Here is a 9,309-nt window from a genome sequence, read left to right on the forward strand (position 1 = left end):
ACTTTGGTTAAACAGCAATCACAGACAATCAAAACAGTCAAGCATCAAGACTTGTTACAGCCTGCAGCTGTCAAAAATGGGAAAAGGACGTTATTATTACACAAAACATTTAACAATATACTGTAGAATGGGAGAATATTTGTTTCTTTAAACAAAACTGCCAATTTAGCACGTCGCATAAATAGGTGTCAGTTTCTTAACAGCTCATGAGAAATCGATTACTCGTACGTCCAACGGACGACTGTAATAATAACCACTATTTTCCCAAAAAACAGTAAACCCAAAACTATCCTTTGAAACCGACTAAAATAAAAACCTCAGTTTTGAAACGGTGATGAGAAATCAATTACTCGTAAGCCTAACGGCATTTACTGTAATAATAACCACTATTGTTTATCAAAAATCAATAGTAAACCCAACACTATATCTTCAACACTGGCAATAGTACTCAAAGATAAATATCTCTTAAATCCAAATTGTCAAAATGTGTTGGTGAAAACAGCAGCAGCATGTAACTGGTGTGTCGGATGTAATTTACAACAACAACCACGTAATGGCGTCTTCTACTATGCTAACGTGTCTCACCCCCACTGACCTTGTGTCTTCTCACAAAGGAACAAGAAAAAATTTAGTTTGACCTGGCCCTTGGTTAATCCGACTCGCACTTTTTTACCCCATGTACAGTATTAAAACAAAAAATTAGCACGTTGATCTGATCATAATAAGTCGGCCTAATTATTAAAGAACGGGTTGCAAATTTATTTATTGGCCCCAAATCAAGGCCCATTTTCAAGGTTTAGGAAATTAATTAATTAATGTATTCCAGGGAGCCCTCGTCCTCTCCAGTACACTTGCCTATAACAGCCATTCTATGGTTTAAAAAAATATATATCTACAGTCTGTTCCATCCTGAAGGGATGCTGGTGACGATTAAATTGGAATCGTACGCGGTTTTAACTCTATCTCTACGGGAGCTATCGGAATCAGTCACACATCAGTTCACCCTTTAGTCCTAAAAGTGTCTTGAAATAAGTTACGCATGTTGTCAGTGTCCCCATGATCAGTGTTCTCTCTACTATGTGTGTGTCTCAGCATGTGTCTCAGCATGTGTCTCTAATACTAACTGGACCTCCGATGTGTGTGCAGTTCTTTACATGTTCTCAAATGTGGAGTAATGAAAGTGTTCATTTTGTGTGTGTACCCAGTCCGTAGCCTCAACCTCTGCGTCCACCCTTGTTCTTCTCTGTGCCTCCACTCTGGACAAACACTGTGATGTGGAGCTGCGGTGTCAACGACTGCATACAATCTGCAGCTCTGGTGTTCATTCAACAGCCGCTGCTACTCCTTGCCTCTCTGCATCGATCTCCAAGCCTCCTCAGCTGGGTTTTCATGAACTTCAATCTCGTGTTGCAGGCAGTCCCTCAGGATCTCAGATCTCTTCTTGTATCAAGGAGGAGTTAAGGGCACAATGTCTTTGGTCCCCTGGTGGCGAGTAGGGATGCAGGACTTTGAACCAAAGTCTCCACTGCTGGCTATTGTCATGCAGAGGTGTGATGTCATCATCATCTACTCTGTCCCACCGGACCCTTTGCTTCCTGTTCAGTGTCTCTTTAGTCTCCAGTTGAATCATTGGGTGACTAGTGGGTGTGGCACATTTCTGTTCAGTGGATACAGTTCGCTGTCAGCTGTTGGATCTGGGCACCGCTAATGTTGTGTCTCTGGTCCGGGCCTGGTGCCGTGGATCACTGTTGCCTTGTGGCTGTGGCTATGTGTTGGATGCTTGTGGGGGCGGGGGATAGTCATTGTAGGGGCACTGCTGTGGTCCTGACTGATATTGCTGACCCTGTCGCTGAAAACTACATGCATCTGCCCAATGTCCAGCCTGGCCGCAGTTGAAACAGTTATATCTACCTCCTCTAAAGCCCCAGTTGTTACCCCTCTTAGTCCTCATTCCTTTCCCTCTTTTAGTGCTGTTCTCCCAATGATGTGAGGCCCCATTTATGGGCTGCTGACCCGCCTGTTGCGGATAATAAGGTTGCGGGAACTGGGCTTGAGGTGGTGCTAACGCGGCTTGCTGTGGCTGTTGATAGATCAGTGCATATGGATCTGGCGGAGGGGCTGGATATGGATTATACGGGACGTAAGGTCCAGGTGGTTGTGCTAGTGTCTGCTGCACCGAGGTTTGTGACATTTGCTTTGCTTCTGCTTTGGTCAGGTTCATCTTTTCCCTGCTCTGTTTATTGTTATCTATTTGGCGTCTGACCTGAGCTTCCCAGCCATAGAAGTTCATGTACTTTAGTCCTACTATCCTTTTCAGCTCAGTCTTTATGGTCACAGTCACAGATGATTCTATTGACATCCTGAATAACTGTTCAGTCATGCTATCCTCAAGAAAATCTTCCCCTAGTTTGTTGTTCCACAACTCTGATTCTACCTAAATAGGCTGCTCCTCCCTCACCGTCCAGTGGTGGCATCGTCATTAGCTTAGAAACATCAACCATTGTCTTAGTTGTCTCCATGTCTTAACTGCTTAGGGAGGTGCCTTGTGGCTGAACAAAAACTGCAGTTATGATTGAAAGGGGTCAAATCTTTGAGAGACTGAGGAAAAAAATTATAATAAAAATATCTTTTAATTAACAATTCATATCCCTAAAAAATTGTAAAAAATAAACATATGGTCGTGCACTCTCTCAATTAATAATTATCATCAAACGATGTCTTCAGTCACTGTTCTGGCTCTCCTGCCCTGTAACGGTGGTGCGCACAGCGACAGCGCGCACGGCGGAGAGCTCAAGTTTGGGTGGAGGCGGGGCTGCTCTGTGACTTGTGAGTGCGGCGCGCGCAGCGCAGTGGGTAGGGGAGGGGCCAGGGGAGGGGCCGCTCTCCGTCCTGTGAAGGCAGCGCTTTTGTGGGGGCGCGCAGCAGAGTGCAGCTGAGCACTTTTCAGTTTTTAGTTGGAGCATGCATCTTCATTATTTTAAATTTTCCTAGCTTTTCCTGCACGTAACTGCTCTATTTATTTTGTCTAATGCTTTCTCACCTACTCTCTTCCATTTTATGGCCTTGGTTGGTTAATGAAGTATGTGTGTACATTAATCTTTATTTTATATACATAACTTTGGCAACACGATGGTGTCCATGGGTTAATTCCCTGCAGTAGCCTATCTGCCCACTGGGGTATGAGTCTCCCTACCTCTAGAGGCCCTATCTCGTATTGTGGGTGCAGTACCACCCCTGACCACTGTGTCGCCCTTCTATCCTGTACCTTGAGGCACTCTAGTCTGATCTTTCCCTATGTCCTGCCTCGTCCTTCCACGTGGTTAGCTGAAGGCTAGCCCTCGTGCCTCAATGCTATCTGTCCCTTCACTCCTGTCCTCTCAGCTAAGAAGTACGTGTGTATTGTGTTTATCGTGTAGCGCATCAACAGAACACTCACAAAATGCTCATTGGTTTATATATAATGATATTGAACAGTTCCCCAGCGGAACTTTTATTCCTTTTAATTCCATCTCTTCAGCTTCAGATTCACATCATTTTAATGTATTAATAATGTAGGTAGCGTTCCCAGTTTTATCAATCTCCCCCTTGTTAATCCACGCTTTCCCTTTTTCTCGAAATAGTTAAAGAAACACATCCAAGTTCACAACAAATGACACATGCTCCAAGAGCGCGCTCACACACACACACAAACACTCACACACTCTCTTGGCTTCCCCAAGGTTCCTGTCTGCAGCTTGTGACAGTTCTGTCTTTTATCTGAAACAATTCTAATCAATCGGTCCCCGTTTATTTTATACGCTATTTCTAAACTATGAGTAGAGGCTTATTTAACTGTTGACAACAACATTTAGTTTCTCCAATCACAGACAGTCTTAAGACAAAAGGTCGTCTGCACACCTGTTGTTTATGAGGCCTCTTGTTGTCAACCGCCAAACCGCCGTAGACCCTCGTCAGGGGTCTGTGAACCGTCTTTAGTCTTTATCTTAAACCAGGTCACTAATCTGAGTTCGGGGTCCCCTAAAGTCATATATTCAGTTATTTATCTATCAAGCTATAACACGTTAAAGCAACATACACAGGTCAGGGTGAACGTGAGTTAATGGCCATAACTCACGACAACTTCATTTCAATAAGCACGCAGTTCATCAAGCACAGCTGGGATTTAAAGAAAAACACACGTCTCACAGCTTCAATATAACAGGAGCTTTTTTCACACACTCTATAATCTTTATCATGCGTTACTTATATTGCAGAATATCTTTTTATGTACCTACTACTTGAGCTCAAGATTTTAAACTCTATATCCTTTATCAATTATGTTGGTTTTACCGTCATATATGTATCAATATGTTTTGTTAACAAAATCGTTTTTCCCTTTTTCTCGAGAGAAGGAGTGTGAGCACCCCAAGGTCACAGCAAGTCACACACACACATACAGAATGATCCTTTCTCCAGTTGTCTTCCAAACAAGCAGAAATGTGATTTTTACACGTATCCTTTGAAGCCAGGAGAAAAGTTGCAATAACCAATACTATGAACTCAGGCGAGAAGCTTCTACTGTATCATAAGGATACAGCGCCGCATAGGATTTGATAACACCAGTTCACAAATATTGTTTTATTTCTCCTTCACTTCATAGTACCCTCGTCAATGAATTTCCAGTTTTACCCCTCTTTTATGCCCCACAGAGACGTAGTCTGGCCGAGAACCTTCTTCCGAGGAATTCTCAGGGCACTTACGTGTCCCGATACGCTCGGTGTTCAGGTCTCGTTAAAATCGCCACGAGCTACAGCACACCCCCCACACAGTTTATTGAAAACAAAAAATCTCTCCCTGTGTCCATCGCATCTCGCAGAATACACACTAGATGAACCGTATTCTCTAATTTCCCCTATCACTACGTGAATTATTAACTGACTCACTCTGTAGTCAGTACCAGCGGTTCTTATTATTTTAGTGGACACGCCTCAACACTTAAAATACAGAACATGGATTTCTAATCTACACTGAACACGCTCACAACACTTAAAATCCAGAACATGGATTTCTAATCTACACTGACTCACCCAGCAGTCAGGACCAGCGGTTCTTTTTATTTTAGTGGACACGCCTCAACACTTAAAATCCAGAACATGGATTTCTAATCTACACTGACTCACCCAGCAGTCAGGACCAGCGGTTCTTTTTATTTTAGTGGACACGCCTCAACACTTAAAATCCAGAACATGGATTTCTCAGCTACACTGACTCACTCAGCAGTCAGGACCAGCGGTTCTTTTTATTTTAGTGGACACGCCTCAACACTTAAAATACAGAACATGGATTTCTACCGACTAAGAGCCGACCTCAGTATCTCCGAAGAGCGTCCCTTAGTCTTCCAAAACTCTATTAATTTACCTAAAGGCCCTAGTCTCCGAATTCCCTACTGCTAACACAGCTACAGCTCTAGATTCCCTAACTATCAATGGACACTCCCTATATCCCTAACAGTGTGATTATGTGTTTATACTTTACATGTGATCAGTTACAATTTCTAACTGTCTATTTTTTAATTTATGGGTAGAGGCTTATCCGCCGTTGACAACCTAATTTAGTGTATTCAATACAGACATTTTATTAAAAAGGTTGTCTTTACCTGTTGTTTATGAGGATCCTTTGGTTGTCAACCGCCGAACAGCCGCCGACCCTTGGTCGGGAGTCCGGGAAACGGACGTCACCGCTCTGGTCAAAAGCTCTCTGTTACCGTCCAGGTCAGCCAACCAACGTTCGGGGTCACCAAATTGTAACGTAATTCAGAATTGAACAGCCTGGAAGAGTTTATACAATAATCCGAGTCCGCTGTAGTTCTCTCCTTTAGGGAGACGTTTATTCACTGATCAAAAGCAAAGTACAAACCACGGGGAGCTCTCCTCAACATGCAAGTTGAAGCCCGGAAACCACACCCCCTTTAGCACATCAAGATTCCATCTTTTATACCCAGATCTCGTCACAGGTGCATATCCCATCCCTCGTACCCCCGGGTGGGGGCTGTCTGTTGGCCGTGCGCCCCTCTTGGTATGTGTAAATATTGATAACAAGTGTGAATGTTGAATACTGTCAGGCGTGTAGCTGCCCTTGAGCTGCAGACACAATATCTCTGTCTCCTCACAGGCAAAGTGCGTCTCTTCTGATGTTTTGCCGGAACCTAGACATTACGGTCCCTTCAATAAATCAGATTAATATTAACAGGTTTTGCTTCAGGTTTCAAACACTTCCAACAACTCAGAGACCCGAGAGGTGGAGCCCGCCAGCTCCGTGACCTGCAGGCGCACCAGGCTTTACTAATCCAGGCTTTACTAATCCAGGTTTTACTAATCCAGGCTTTACTAATCCTGGTTTTACTAATCCAGGCTTTACTAATCCTGGCTTTACTAATTCAGGTTTTGCTAATCCAAGTTTTACTAATCTAGGCTTTAATAATCCTGGCTTTACTAATCCTGGCTTTACTAATTCAGGTTTTGCTAATCCAGGCTTTACTAATCCAGGTTTTATTAATCCAGGCTTTACTAATCCAGCCTTTACTAATCCTGGCTTTACTAATCCTGGTTTTACTAATTCAGGTTTTGCTAATCGAGGTTTTACTAATCCAGGTTTTACTAATCCAGGCTTTACTAATGCAGGTTTTACTAATCCAGGCTTTACTAATCCAGGTATTACTAATATAAACTTCACTAATACAGGCTTCATTTATCCGGATTTTACTAATCCAGACTTTACTAATCCAAGTAGTTCTTTTGTAATTACCCAGAAGACACCTGCAGGTTTCACTGTTATCGACGGTTTAATTCTCACATTTAAAGAGATCTAAATGAGCGTGAAGTGAAGGAAGGAGGAAAAGGAAGAGAAGGAGGAGTTAAAGAAGAGTGGGAGGAGCTAAATAGGAGTGGGAGCAGTTACAGAGGAGTGGGAGGAGTTAAAGAGGAGCGTGCACCTCCTTGTATGAGCATCAGGACCTGAGAGGACAGGGAGGCGGAGCTCCTCTGCAGCTGGGCCAGCTCCACCTGCGAATCAAACGCACCCAAACTCATTTTTATTATTGTGGGCGGGGCCATCTCCACCTGCGAATCAAACGCACCCAAACTCATTATTATTATTGTGGGCGGGGCCATCTCCACCTGCGAATCAAACGCACCCAAACTCGTCATTATTATTATACAAAGTGATTTATCTCTAATTATAATGTGATTGATCTCTAATTATAAAGTGATTTATCTCTAATTATAATGTGATTTATCTCTAATTATGAAGTGATTTATCTCTAATTATAATGTGATTTATCTCTAATTATAAAGTGATTTATCTCTGGTTTTAAAGTGATTTATCTCTGGTTTTAAAGTGATTTATCTCTAATTATAAAGTGATTTATCTCTGGTTATAAAGTGATTTATCTCTAATTATAAAGTGATTTATCTCTAGTTATAAAGTGTGTGTGTGACCTGTATCCACCTCCAAACATACGGAGACAGTTTCTTGACGCCGTAGGCAACAAACAGGCCAGCCGTCAGCTTCCTTCTGGAGCTCCTGATAGGCCAGGTGCATCCTGACAGGGGAGAGAAGAGGGGTCCGGACTGATCCTGGTCCAAGAGGGGTCCGGACTGATCCTGGTCCAAGAGGGGTCAACTATGGACCTTGTTGTCATGGAAACAGCATGTTGACCTTTGTGCATGATGCTCCACTTGCAAATAGCGTAAGATCACCTGTCAGTGTATATATATATATATATATATATATATAGTATACACATATATATATATACATACGAATACATATATACATATATTTATTAGTATATATATATATATACATACTCATAAATATATATATGTATATATATACACAATATATGCACTAATATATAAACACTAATACATATATATATTTGTATGCATATATTACTATATTTATATACTATTAGACTTATATCACGTGACCTTTGACCTCTCTGATAAACATCGTTTCCATTAACTCCCGTTAGCTAACCTGCCATAATAATTTTTTTTCACATGGAGGTACGTCCCAGGTCCCGTAAATCTTGTTCCCGTCGGTCCCGTTAGTCCCGTTCGTCCCGGTCCGGAAACCGAACCGAACTAAAAAGTTTCACCCGAGTTTTAATAGCAGCTAATGGAGGAGGAAGTTGGTTGAGTTCAAAGTGTAACCTGATCCCAGATCTGCTCTCAGACCTGATCACCTGATCCCAGATCTGCTCTCAGACCTGATCACCTGATTCCAGATCTGCTCTCAGACCTGATCATCCGATGCCAGAGCTATAGATCTGAGTCGATCCTGAGAGGACGCTCTGTGTGGCAACACCGATGTTGATTTGAGTTGACCTTTGACCTCCATGGCTGGTGTTTCCCATGTGCCCCGCCCCCCCCCCCCACACACACACGTATACATACACATGATTTATATCATACATGTCGTAGTATTCTCATTTATAACATGGTATTGTATTCGTACTGTGTGTGTGTAGTACTTCAAAGTTGAATCTTATAAATAACAAGAAAGAATGGACCTGATATATATTATATATATACAATATACATAATAAATATATATATTTATTATGTATATTGCATATATATAATATACATAGTAAATATATATAAAATATATATTGTTTTTATTATGTATATTGCACAAATTAAATATATATATCTACTTATATTATTGTATTTTACTGTACGGAGAGAGGAATCAATAAATTGATTGGTTTATAACTATATATATATAATTGAAGTGTTCTTACATTCATCATGTGGCGTTCAGGCTCCTTTCACAGCAGAGTAAAAGAGAGCATACCTGGATGAACTCATGCTTGTAGAGATAAAACAAACAATATTATGTTCATAGAAACCTTAAACTACAAATGTTCATCATTCACATCGTTTATTTACATTTTCACAAAAAACGGCAGAACGAGTGAAAAAAGATAGAAAAGTATTTTTCAGAAAGTTTAGATTGTTTCAAAATGAAAAAACAACAACAACTGTACAGAGTGACCCTGAACGCACCATAGTGGAGACATCAGGTGGTCCTCGACCTGAAGGAGGGCACCACTTGCTCAGGTAGAGTACGACTGTAACTCAGGTACATACAGGTACTTTTCAAATACTCACAAGTCTGTCCAGAGTTTGGTGTTACTGCATAGTATTACTTACTAGTACCACAGTATTCAGGGTTCTTGAACACATCACTGAGTATTCTTTTCTGCTTTGGCGTGAGTAAGAAGAGGTGCATGCTGGGACTTTCTCCTCCTCCGAAGCTCGA

General features: G+C 41.7%; 2 long non-coding RNA genes across 2 annotated transcripts in view; both read right to left on the bottom strand.

The window, feature by feature from the left end:
• Positions 1-5,839: 5,839 nt before the first annotated feature.
• Positions 5,840-7,664, bottom strand: LOC130200195 (uncharacterized). Its single transcript, XR_008832943.1, has 2 exons — positions 7,486-7,664; positions 5,840-7,040 (listed from the first exon to the last, which is right to left on the bottom strand). It is a non-coding gene; the product is annotated as an uncharacterized LOC130200195 (long non-coding RNA).
• A 1,247-nt stretch (positions 7,665-8,911) lies between these two features.
• Positions 8,912-9,309, bottom strand: part of LOC130200194 (uncharacterized) — a 7,986-nt gene continuing 7,588 nt past the window's right edge. The window contains exon 3 of the long non-coding RNA XR_008832942.1: positions 8,912-9,309. This exon is cut by the window's right edge and continues 987 nt beyond it. This is a non-coding gene — a long non-coding RNA (uncharacterized LOC130200194).

This window comes from Pseudoliparis swirei, chromosome 9 (assembly GCF_029220125.1).
Source record: "Pseudoliparis swirei isolate HS2019 ecotype Mariana Trench chromosome 9, NWPU_hadal_v1, whole genome shotgun sequence".
Classification (NCBI taxonomy): Eukaryota; Metazoa; Chordata; class Actinopteri; order Perciformes; family Liparidae; genus Pseudoliparis; species Pseudoliparis swirei.